The sequence below is a fragment of the Thamnophis elegans genome, chromosome 2 (assembly GCF_009769535.1).
Source record: "Thamnophis elegans isolate rThaEle1 chromosome 2, rThaEle1.pri, whole genome shotgun sequence".
Classification (NCBI taxonomy): domain Eukaryota; kingdom Metazoa; phylum Chordata; class Lepidosauria; order Squamata; family Colubridae; genus Thamnophis; species Thamnophis elegans.
This window is the reverse complement of record NC_045542.1, coordinates 152,030,647-152,042,875: the sequence shown is the minus strand read 5'-3', so window position 1 is coordinate 152,042,875 and position 12,229 is coordinate 152,030,647.

Sequence of the window (12,229 nt, the reverse complement as noted above, 5' to 3'; positions counted from 1 at the left end):
GTTATATCTTGCTTGTCATCTAATCTCTGACCACATCCAGCTTGCCTTGATTCATGGATCTTACATTCCAACTTCCTATGGAGTGTAGATCCTTTACAGCATCAGACTTTCCTTTCACCACCAGATACATCCACAGCTGAGCATCCTTTTGCCTTTGACCCAGCCGCTTCACACTTTCTGGTATTACTAGTACTAGCCCTCTGCTGAGTCTAAAGTACTAGTACAAAATGCACCAATTTCAAGCTCTACAGCTTACTGTTTGGGCAGTGCCGGTAACTAAAACAGCTGAAGCACAGAAATCCACTGTGCTGTGTGAATCAGCTGAGCTGGAAAATATAGAAATATAGGACATGATAGGATGGGGGCAGGTTGGGGGGGGACAACTGATCACAGGAACTACATAATTACATATGTATGTACACACACACACACACTTCACATACTTCACATACTTGAGTGAATATTCACATGAATATTTACTCTCTGACTTTCAAATTATTTGGAGAAATTTATTTTGGAGAAATATGTACAAGTGCTGCCTTCTAGGCAAATCTGAACAATTTACAACTTGGAATTAATTCCATTTGCCTTTATACCTGTGGAATTTTGTAGATGCTCATGACATTAGATATATGATCAAAGAGTTCAGAATCCATCTCTTCAAGAACTGCCAGCAGGTTCTTTTGTCTTCCACATCTGTAGTTTGGGATGTTCTCCTGTCCTGTAGATAGCACATCCAGCATGGCCTCATATGTCATTCTTGCACTGAAAAAGTTCTGATAGATGTTGTAACCCAGGGTGATGTTGGGTATGAGCCAAGGATTCTGGTTGACTTCATGAACAGCCAACAAGAAGGGAAGAATATGGTAGAAAGTGTTCTCACTGCAATGTAAGAAATTTCAACATCTTTCTTTTTTTTTGCTCTATATCAACGATTTGTGTGATTAACTTAAAAGCAATTGCATTCTTTTTGCCAATGACATATAATTATTCAATTCTACAGATAATTCTGTAGTTTTGCAAAGTGATCTTGACTATGTGTCTGAATGGTCATCTGTTTGGCAACTTCAAATTTCGATTAATAAAGGCTCTGTCTTATATATTGGTAAATGTAATCAGAATGTGAAATATAAGCTAGGTGGCATTGATATAGCAGATGACACTGTTTGTCAAGGACCTAGGCGTATTTATCACTGGTGATTTATGCTCACTATAACAGCATTTCTAAAAAAAAGAATTAAGAGTTGTAAACTTAATTTTGTAAAGGTTTTTCTGGAAACATTGTATTGCTATTTAGAGCTTATAAAATTTACACTAGACCAATTTTAGAGTATTGTTCAACTGTTTGGAAACCCCACCATATATCTGACATCAGTACAATCAAGCAGGTTCAGAAGTACTTTGCGAGAAAAGGCTTCTTGCATTCTTTTTGCATTCTTCTGTATGCAATAGAATTCCTTATGCTACTAGGCTCAAAATTCTCAGCTTGGATAACTTATAACTGTGTTGCTTGCAATCAGATCTCGGTATTGCATACAAAATTATACATAGTAATGTTTTACCTGTAAATGTCTTTTTCTTTTTTAATCTCAATAATATGTGTGCAAACATCTGCTTTAAACTCCATGTAAATCATTCTAAACTTGAATGTAAAAAATATGATTTCTGTAATAGAATTGTGGAAGTCTGGCACGCCCTACCTGATTCAGTTTTTTCAGCTGCAAATTTTCACAGTTTCAGTCATAAATTGACTTCTCTGGATCTTACTTTATACTTAAATGGCCAGTAGAAGATGTGTGCATAAGTGCACCAACAGGCCTATAGTCCCAGTAATTATATTTTTATTCTCTTATTCTTGTTCTTGTTTTTGTTTGACCAATTCCAATAAATAAATAAATAGGCAAAGCCAGCAGCCACGAGACCAGCTGGGAAAAAAGCAAGCTGTGCTTAGCCTTGCGGAAACCCAGCCAGACAAATCATTGTTGGGGGGGGGGGTGTCTTCAGACTGAAAACCTGTCCTTGAGGGACAGAGGAGAAGAAGGGATGGCTCTGATGACCTAGAGGAACCGGCAGTTTCTTGAGAGGTCAGAGAAAACACCTTCAAACTGGCAGTGGGGGCAGCAGCCATAATTGAATAACCGCTACAAAGCTGGGGCAACTGGACTAAGTTATTGTGCAGGAATGGTGCTGGGAACAGAGTGTTGAAACTGGATGAGTGATTGACCAACTCACAGAGAAAGAGAAAAACTGATCTTATTCTTTAAAAAAGTCCCGGAGCAGAATTAGCGGCTAACTGATATACAGGGAATGTTATTGAAAAATTGAGAAATGAAGCAGCGGAGATTAAACACCAAAGCCTCAGAGGATTTCGTCTTCTGCAGTTTGGAAGTGAAGAAAAATTAACAACTAAAAGAAAGAGCCCAGGGGGAAGTCTCTTTTCTTCTTATCTGATTCTATTCTTGGTGGATTAAAAGTGTTTTTGATGGCTATTGACAGCTAGTTTGGGATTGTATTGCAGTTTGGAGAGAGTCATTTACTGAGGAGCAGAAAATAGAAATATAAAATAAAATAAAAATTGAAATATAGTGAAAGCGTTAACAAAGGATGATGGTTACAAGTACCTATGCATATTGGAAGCAGATAATATCTTGAATTGAAAAGTCAAAGATCAGGACAAAAGGAATACATCAATACAAGGGCAGTTCCAGTGGTATGCTACTCAGCTGGAATCATCAACTGGACTTTGGCTGAACTGGAAAACATGGACTGGAAAACACACAAACTTTTGAATGTGTACCATGCTTTGCATCGACAAAGTGCCATCGACAGGTTGTACCTGCCAAGAAAAATAGAGGGCAGGGGGCTATTGCAAATCCATCAAACTGTAGAAGAAGAAAAATGAAGTTTGATTGATCATGTGAACCAAAATGCAGAAAAATTGCTACAGGCTGTGAAAATGGAGAACAGCATAAAAACAACAGAAACAAAGGCAGAGTATAAGGAAAAACAGCTGGATGACAGATTAAATATATGGAAAACCAAAGCTTTGCATGGACAGCTCTTGAAAATCATTGGAAAATGTGATGATGACATGTACATGGTTTAAGATGGGAACTATCAAGAAAGAAATGGAAGGTTTAATACTGGCTGCTCAAGAATAAGCACTACAAACTAATGACATGAAAGCGAAGATACAAAAATCCACTGACAACCCAAACTGCTGACTTTGCGATAACAAAGTCGAAACTGTTTCATATTTAATATGTGAATGTGGAAAAATTGCTCAAACTGATTACAAAGCTATAGGACCGAGTTGCTAAATCAATCCACTGGTCATCATGTAGAACATAAAGTGGAAAAAGTTATCGACAATGAGAAGGTGAAGTTCTTATGGGACTTTCGAATACAAATGGATCATCATTTGGAGCACAACATGGCAGATATCCCAGTTGAAGAGGGCCAAAACATACAATTTGTTGATATCACTGTTCCAGGAGATGCCAGAGTTGAAGAAAAAGAACTAGAAAAAAATGTTCAGTTGGCTGAGTTTCATGTTTAATGAATAAAGTAAATAATAACAACAATAATAGACTCAAAAGCAAACTGAGGAAGAAAGGGAGGAAGAGGCTGCTGAAATGGATGAAGATAAAGAACAAGGAAGCACTGAAGAGCAAGCACCAACAGCTCAATTAGCTGAGAAAATAAAGCATCAAATGGAAGATGTTGTTTGCCAAAGCTGAACCAAGTGAACCGGAAAGAATTGTGAAATATACTAAATAAGGTCAATGAGGTGCAAACCATTCAAACCACTACATTATCTGAAACGAACCAGCTGATGTGTGCAGCAGCCTTAATAATCACCAAAAAATTGGGTTTGAAAATACAAAGGAACCAAAGAGGTAAGAAGGGGAAGCCTAAGTGGAAAATTCAGTTGGAATTGAAAATCAAAAAAATTTGGGAGACTCGAGCAACTTGAAAACCTTAAAGCAAGGTCAGCTAAAGAACAAACAGGTCAAAAGCAGCCTGGAAGCAAGATACGATTTGGACAACAAGGAGATTGCGGTAGTAATTGAAGAGCTGAAGCAGAGGGTTGTTGCAGTTGCTAAAAATATTAAAAGATATGAAAATCGAGTAACTCATTTGAAGGAAAACTCACAGTTCAGAGGAAATTAGCACCAGTTTTATGAGAGCTTAGAAAGGGGAGATGGAGTAACAACAAATGAAAAGCTGAATAAAGAGAAAGCTCTTAAATTCTGAAAGAACTTGTGGGAAAACAAGAAGCACAACAGAAATGCAAAAAGGATCAAACAGGTTGAGGATTCTATGAAAGTGCATAAAATGGAAGATGTGAAAATAACAAAAGAAATGGTGTAAAGGCAGTCAAGAAAAGTGAAGAATTGGAGTGCACATGGACCAGTTGAGCTACATGGCTTCTGTCTAAAGGCACTTAGAAGTATGCATGAAAGATTGGAAGCCCAAATGAACCAGATCTTTAAAAAAAATTAAAATGATGAATGGATGACAACTAGAAGGACATTATTGCTCCAAAAAAAATAAAGAAAGAGGAAAGGACTCTGGGAACCATAGGCCAATCACCTGCTTGCCAACAACACACAAGTTACTTACTCACATCACTGCAAATCAAATTTAGGGATACTTGAAAATAAATGACTTGCTTCCTATAGAACAGAAAGGATGCTGCAAAAATTCAAGAGGAACAAAAGGACCAACTGCTGATTGACAAGCTAATCGTAAAGAATTCAAAGAAAAAACAAACCAACATGTTCATGGCCTGGATAGAATATAAGAAAGCATTTGATTCAGTTCCCCACAGCTGGATCAAGAAATGCCTGAAAATCTTTGGCATAAGCAGCAACATAAAAAATTTTATGGAAACTTCAATGACCTTCTGGAAAATGAGGAAGACCTCCAAGGTCCCGTCCAACTCTGCTATTCTAAGATATTCCTTTTATTTAAACCAAAAGGAACAAGAAAACCACAAAAGTGGCAAAAGTGTTAAAGGGTGGAAAGAGAGTGCGGAGAGGGTGATAGGAATTAGAGAGTAAATGTAAGGAAGGGGAAGAAACAGTTGGGAGAAAATACACAAGATCTCCCTCTATTCTAAGGTATTCATTCAATCACTTTATTAGGAGTTAATGTTTAACTATTGTTAATAAATAAATAAAATATGAATAAACAGGTTGCTGACTCTCCACAGTACCAAAGTAATTTTGAAAGCAGGCAGAACCCCATCCAGGTCAGAGTCATCGTGGGACAGTGTTGACAATGCCCAGTGTTGAGGCTGACACTTGTGGAAGAACTTAAAAGGAACTTTTACAAAATCATCATGTTCCCCAGAAGCCTTTCCTCTAAAGGAAATTGCGGTGAGGAATGGGGGAATGGAGAGTGAGGAATCGGGGAAGGAATCGGGGAATGGAAATCATTCCTAGAAAAGACATTGGAGCAGATAAACTCAATCACCAGAATCTTGGATGTGCTGACAATTACCTTTGCAGTTGGTGGGTTGGAGGTTTTGAGAACGAAAATTCATACAATCGAGCTACGATCCCAGACATTATTCCAGTAATCCAGTAGTCTCCTGGCTTGTAGTAATGGAACCATTCCTTTTCTTCTATTATCACCTTAAATGGGCATTTCACCAGCATACTGGCACAGGGAATTTGAGACAGAAGCTGAAACAGAAAAAGCTGTATATGCATCAGCAACAACATTTGATATACACTGCAAGAGATCCTTCCTATAGTTCTCTCTTCAACACACAGTTAAATCACAGAGTCTACAATTTCAGATTGCTACAGTATTTGCCCAGCTTTACCCCAACCTCTGCTCTCATCACAGAAGGAGGCTGTCACAAATCAGAGTATCAGGTGCTGTCTATCCCATTTGTCGTCCCATTGATTGGCAACTAATTGTGGTGGTGGAAATTCCAAAGGAGAATAAATAATACATGTTTGTAAAAATTAGAAGGGGAATTGGGAATGAGCATTGCCACAAAAGTGTGCAGTTGGAGAAAAGAGTTTTGTTTGACTCAGGAGAATAATCCTATTTTGAGAATCAAGAAAGGAACAATTTGGGGAAGTTTGATTGTTTTTTTTTAGTCTGAAAACTTATTCTTGACATTCTAAAGCTTCAAATATGGAAAAACAGTTCAATATTCTTAAAATAGGCAATCAGCCACTATATATCCTTCTTATTCTGTCTCGTGTGGATGAGGCCATGTTTCTCAATGGTTAGATCAGAGGTGGTATTCAGCTGGTTCAGACCAGTTTAGGCAAATGGTTAATGGTAACCTGTGGGTGGCTCCACCCCCACCATGCCCCCACCACGCCCCTGCCCTGCCCATACACCTGGCCCTATGCTGTCTTATTTAGCCATAATTTTTAAGCCATGTTTGTGAGGAAAGCACATGCATGGAACATCGTGCACATGTGTGGAACGTGCACATGCTCACAAAGTGAGCATGCACACACGGGGCGAACCGGTGGTAAATTTATGTGAAACCCACCTATGGGTTTGATACTCCAGATAAGAAATATTGAATAATCTATTGGAGGCCTTTGTTAAATGTCTTATATCTTTCAGAATGTGGAAGTTTATCTGTCTTCATGGTTACAAAGAAGATCTGGTCAAAATTCCCTGGGGCATTAATCTGAAAAATAGCTTGTTACTGACTTCTTTATGAAGTGGTGATATTTCCTGTCTCTTACATAGATGATCTAATAGGGAACCAAGAGATGATGCTGTAGCAGTGCAATACCACAATGGCTGAAGGTGAAGGACTAAAAAAAATCTGAGGAGCTGAGCCCAGGGCCATTGCTATGTGATGTGCAGGTATGAGTTCTTCTGCTAATTCTGCATCTGAGACCTTTCTGCATTGCACCCTCTGAAACTATTTAATGGAGTATAAGTTAATGAGTTACATATATTGCCTGGACAATCAGTTGCTTCAAGGTTGAACATTAATCTGAAGCTCTGATTCCAAAGGTGTAGACTCCAAAGTATGGACTCCAAAGATACGGGCCAGCTGTGGGTCCTGACGGAATCCATTGGTGATCCCTGTGCTGTGAGACTTCCGCCAGGTTTGAAGACAGGTATCACCCAAAACTGATAGAAAACCATGCATGCCATGACAAAATCATACCCAAATTATTACTACAATGGACTCTGTACTTTGGAAGGCCACCACCACCATCACCATTACAGTCTTGTCAGCAAGGAAGACACGACAACTGAAAAAACAACACTGAAAATGGTTTGTTGAAGGAGAAAGGCCATTTTCATGGAGGGACCAATAAAGAGAAGGGAGGTCAAGAAAGAAAGCAGGAGTGAAACATGGAGGATTTAGGTGAGTTTCCGATTGTTGGCTTTTTCTTTGGGAGTTTCTCGATATTTAATGAATATTCCCAGAATAAAGGCAGTAGTTATGGTTATGGATAAAGCAATGACAAAGAGAGTCAGGATAATACCCAGAATTTCTTTATAAGATAAGAAAATTATTCATTTATTTATTTATTTTAAAGGTTGCCTCATTGTCATACTGTCTAGTCTTTTCTTTCTTTTTAAAAATATACTTTGTATTATGCATTTTTCTTTATTATACATCACGTTTCCATTTCTGCAATGACAGGCTACGGTCGGTATCAAGTCTCTTTTAACTATATATAGTATTATACACTATAATTATCACCATTATTCTCATAGTCATACAATGTAGTCTCTTTTAAATATACAGAATATTCAACATTATAGTTATAACCATTAATCTCATAGTTATACCACAATACTCTATACACTTATCACTCTATATCTGTGATGGTAAATCTGTGGCATGAGAGCCAAAGGTGGCATGCACAGCCATTTATGAGGGCACACAAGGCATTGCCCTGGCAACTCCAGCACACCTGTGTGAGCTGGCCAGCTGATTTTGGTCTTGATTTTCACCCTCCGGAGACTTTCTGATGCCTCCAGAGGGAGAAAAATGGCCCAATAAGCAAATCGGAAGTTCGGGAATGGACTTCCAGTTTGCGTGTTTGGATGTTTTTCATCCTCTGGAGATTTCGGGGAAGCCTCTTGAAGCCTCCGGAGGGAGAAAAACCATCCAACATGCAAAATGAAAGTTTGGGAACAGACTTCCGGGTTGCCCATTGATCTGTTTTTCTCAGGCTTTTTCTTTTCAGGCTTCTTTTCACTTATATATAGGTCTTACACTTAGCAATAGCAATAGCAGTTAGACTTATATACCGCTTCATAGGGCTTTCAGCCCTCTCTAAGCGGTTTACAGAGTCAGCATATTGCCCCCACAGTCTGGGTCCTAATTTCCCCCACCTCGGAAGGATGGAAGGCTGAGTCAACCTTGAGCCGGTGAGAATTGAACTGCCGAACTGCAGATAGCAGTCAGCTGAAGTGGCCTGCAGTACTGCACTCTAACCACTGCGCCACCTCGACTCTTCTAGTTGGCCTTATCTCTTTCTACCCTTTCTGTCCCTTTGTTCTTGCACCTTCTCATTCTGCCCGCTTTTTTTCCCACCCTCACTCTTTCTTCTTGATCTAAAGCTTTTCTTCTACTTGAAATTCATGCAATTTATCCAAGGTATCCACCTTAATTTTTTTGTCTTGCCAGGTAACCAGAATTCCTTATAGTATCAGCCAATTGAACGTCACATTATATTTAATCCTTTGTGCTGTCAATAATCGATACTGTCTCCTCTGCTCTTCTCTCTTCTCTAACTCTCCTCGGTATTTGTTTTAAGATCAGAATTTCTCTCCCTTTGTACTTCATAAGCTCATCTCTAGTTCTTTTGTATATTTCATCCCTCAGCGTTTCTTGGTAAACCTCACATTCATCTCTTTTGGCAATGTTTGCCTTCTTGTATAGTTTGTATGGATTCTGAATATTTTGTCTAGTTCTTGTACATCATGCTTCTTTTTTCTATATTCTTTTTTCTCCAGCCAGCAGCTCTATCATCATCTCAACCAGAGCTTCCTCTTTCTCTTTCACAATATTCTGAAATATCAGACAATAGCTGCCTTTTCCATCTCGACAAAGATAACTGTCTCTTCTAATTTTCTATTAGACTGTGGTAGCTTTTGGTCCATTTCATCCATTTTCCCCCTGTTTGCTCAGACCTTATTTCTATTTTCTGCATCCTCTGTTTATTCTGCGCTATCATTTGCTGGAAGTTCCCTATCTTTTCATCCATCTTACGTATATCCCTCTTCATCTCCCTCGTTTCATTTTTGAACTCATCAGGGTATTTTGACGTAACTTCCTGACTTTTGGTCATGGCTTCTTGGATCGATAATAGCATTGCTTTCATACTCTGCATGGAGCTTGACGTCTTCAGGCCTAATTAACAGTCTTCAATTGTTGATTAGATGGGCTTGATGCCTCCGATGATGTTGCTGATGAGGATGTAGATGAGGTTTTCTGTCCTATCTTTCATATGTTCTGTGGGCATGGCCTATTTTGTGGTGATGGCTTATTCGGACATGTGACTGGGTGGGCATGGCCAACATGATGTCAATCCCCAGGAGATGTCATGAATTGGGTAAAATGTGGTGAAGCCCACTTAACAACACTCTTGCTTAGCAACCAACATTTTGGGCTCAATTGTAGTCATATGTCAAGGACTATCTCTGCCTTCTTCCACATGGCAGCCTTGTGCTAGTCAACTCCTTCTCCTTTCTGGCAATTTTCCTGTCTGTTAGAGGAATAATCCAGATAATCTAAGGTGTCCTGTTGCAGCATGGGGTTGGAATAGATGACCTCTGATTAGACTTCTAGCCCTAAATTGCTGTGCTGTTTTTTTTTTCTTTCTTTTTCTCTTCCTTCTGTGGGAAACAACCAACAACTCCCCCCCCCCAAATAAAATATTACTCCTAGAAAGGCTCATTCCATATGCCTGCCAGATAGATAATGAGATAATGAATCTTTTAAAAACGCAAAGCCCATATTGCACAAACCCCTAAACTTCAAACTTCCTTTTGAGTTTTTCAATTTAAAGCAGGTTTCAATTTAAAGTTTGCAGAATTAAGACTTTTGGATTTCAACTCCCAGAATTCCATAGCCAGCAAGCAATCTTGGCTATATATATATATATATATATATATATATATATATATATATATATATATATATATATATATATATATATATATATATATATATATATATATATATATATATATATATATATATAGGGTTTCTGTCGTGATGGTCTCTTGTGACGAGCCGATAGACAGATAATGGAAACAGTTAGCTTCCTCCCATAATTGGGGCATACCAAGGGTTGTGACACTTGTCACAAGAGTCCATCACGACAGAAACCCAATATTTTTACTGTTGCCTTTGTTACACATTTTGTGTTTTATATATATATATATATATATATATATATATATATATATATATATATATATATATATATATATATATATATATATATATATATACACACACACACACACACACACACACACACACACACACACACATATATATGTGTGTGTGTGTGTGTGTGTGTGTGTGTGTGATATTTATGCTGATAAATAAATAAAGGGAGACTAGTATAGATCTATTTCAAGCTAATTAGCTCCCATCAGCTAGCCACACCCTTGTTGGGAATCGAACCTGTGCTCTACTGCCTCTTAGGCAGATGTGTTAACCATTGAGCTACAGAGCTCGACTCCTTATCAGCCAGCCAGGGTGAGAGGTATATATTTAAAGTCACAACCCCTGGTATGCCCAAATATGGGAGGAAGGTCACACTTCCACTCTCTGTCTTCGGCTCGTCACAAGAGACCATCCAGACAGAAACCCAATATTTTTTACTGTTGCCTTTTTGTTACATTTGTTATATTTATGCTGATAAATAAATAAAGGGAGACTAGTATAGATCTATTTCAAGCTATTTAGCTCTCATCAGCTAGCCACACCCTTGTTGGGAATCGAACCTGTGCTCTACTGCCTCTTAGGCAGATGTGTTAACAATTGAGCTACTTTAAATATATACCTCTCACCCTGGCTGGCTGATAAGGAGTCGAGCTCTGTAGCTCAATGGTTAACACATCTGCCTAAGAGGCAGTAGAGCACAGGTTCGATTCCCAACAAGGGTGTGGCTACCTGATGAGAGCTAAATAGCTTGAAATAGATCTATACTAGTCTCCCTTTATTTATTTATCAGCATAAATATAACAAATGTAACAAAAAGGCAACAGTAAAAAATATTGGGTTTCTGTCTAGATGGTCTCTTGTGACGAGCCGAAGACAGAGAGTGGAAGTGTGACCTTCCTCCCATATTTGGGCATACCAGGGGTTGTGACTTTTAAATATATAGCTCTCATCAGCTAGCCATACCCTATGTTGGGAATCGAACTTTGTATATATATATATACAAAGATAATAATTAAGAAGTATTAATCATTCATAATCAATTACTCATATATCTTAAGAGTAAGCACTTCCTCCATTTCTTTTTCCTTCAGCAGTCAAATTTATAGTCCACATTAAATTTATCCACACTGTTACTATTGTAGTCCTTTGGGAGTTTTTTTTGCAAATTAAAGTTCATAATCCACCGAGGCCCCAAAACCCACCAGCTCCCTAAGCTTTTCCCCAAAATAATATCTAGATAGATGTATAGTTTCTAAGTTCACCAAGAATATTTCTCTTCTTTTTTCACTTTTCCTCATTTAAATTGGTTAATGTCCTCTCTGAATATCACAAGAGTCTTTATGGAGTACTTATAAATATTGCATCAGTCACTTCCCTTCTGTATGAACTTTTCTGGTCAGTATAGTTGTTCTTTTTTAAATGCTGGAAAGTCCCACTTTCACAGTTTCTCTTTCCTGTTATTTCCCATGTATCTATCTATCTCATTTATCTAACTATGAGTGATCTAACATTATCCAGCCAGAAGAGATCAATCACATATATACAGAATTTGAAATTAACTATTTTTGAAACAAAGTCAGAACATCATCAAAGAAAATAATACACAACACCAGCTCACCAATACATAGTAATAAAAACCACACTCCATTATTAACCATAGTCTTTGATTTAATATAAAGCCTTATCAGAACATCTCTGATAACATTTTATCTGGCCTGGTTTTTGAAAATCTATTAATGTCATTCATGATTGTTATAATTTAATATGAATTCAGATTATGACAATTGAAGGATATAGTTATTTCAAATAGTTTGA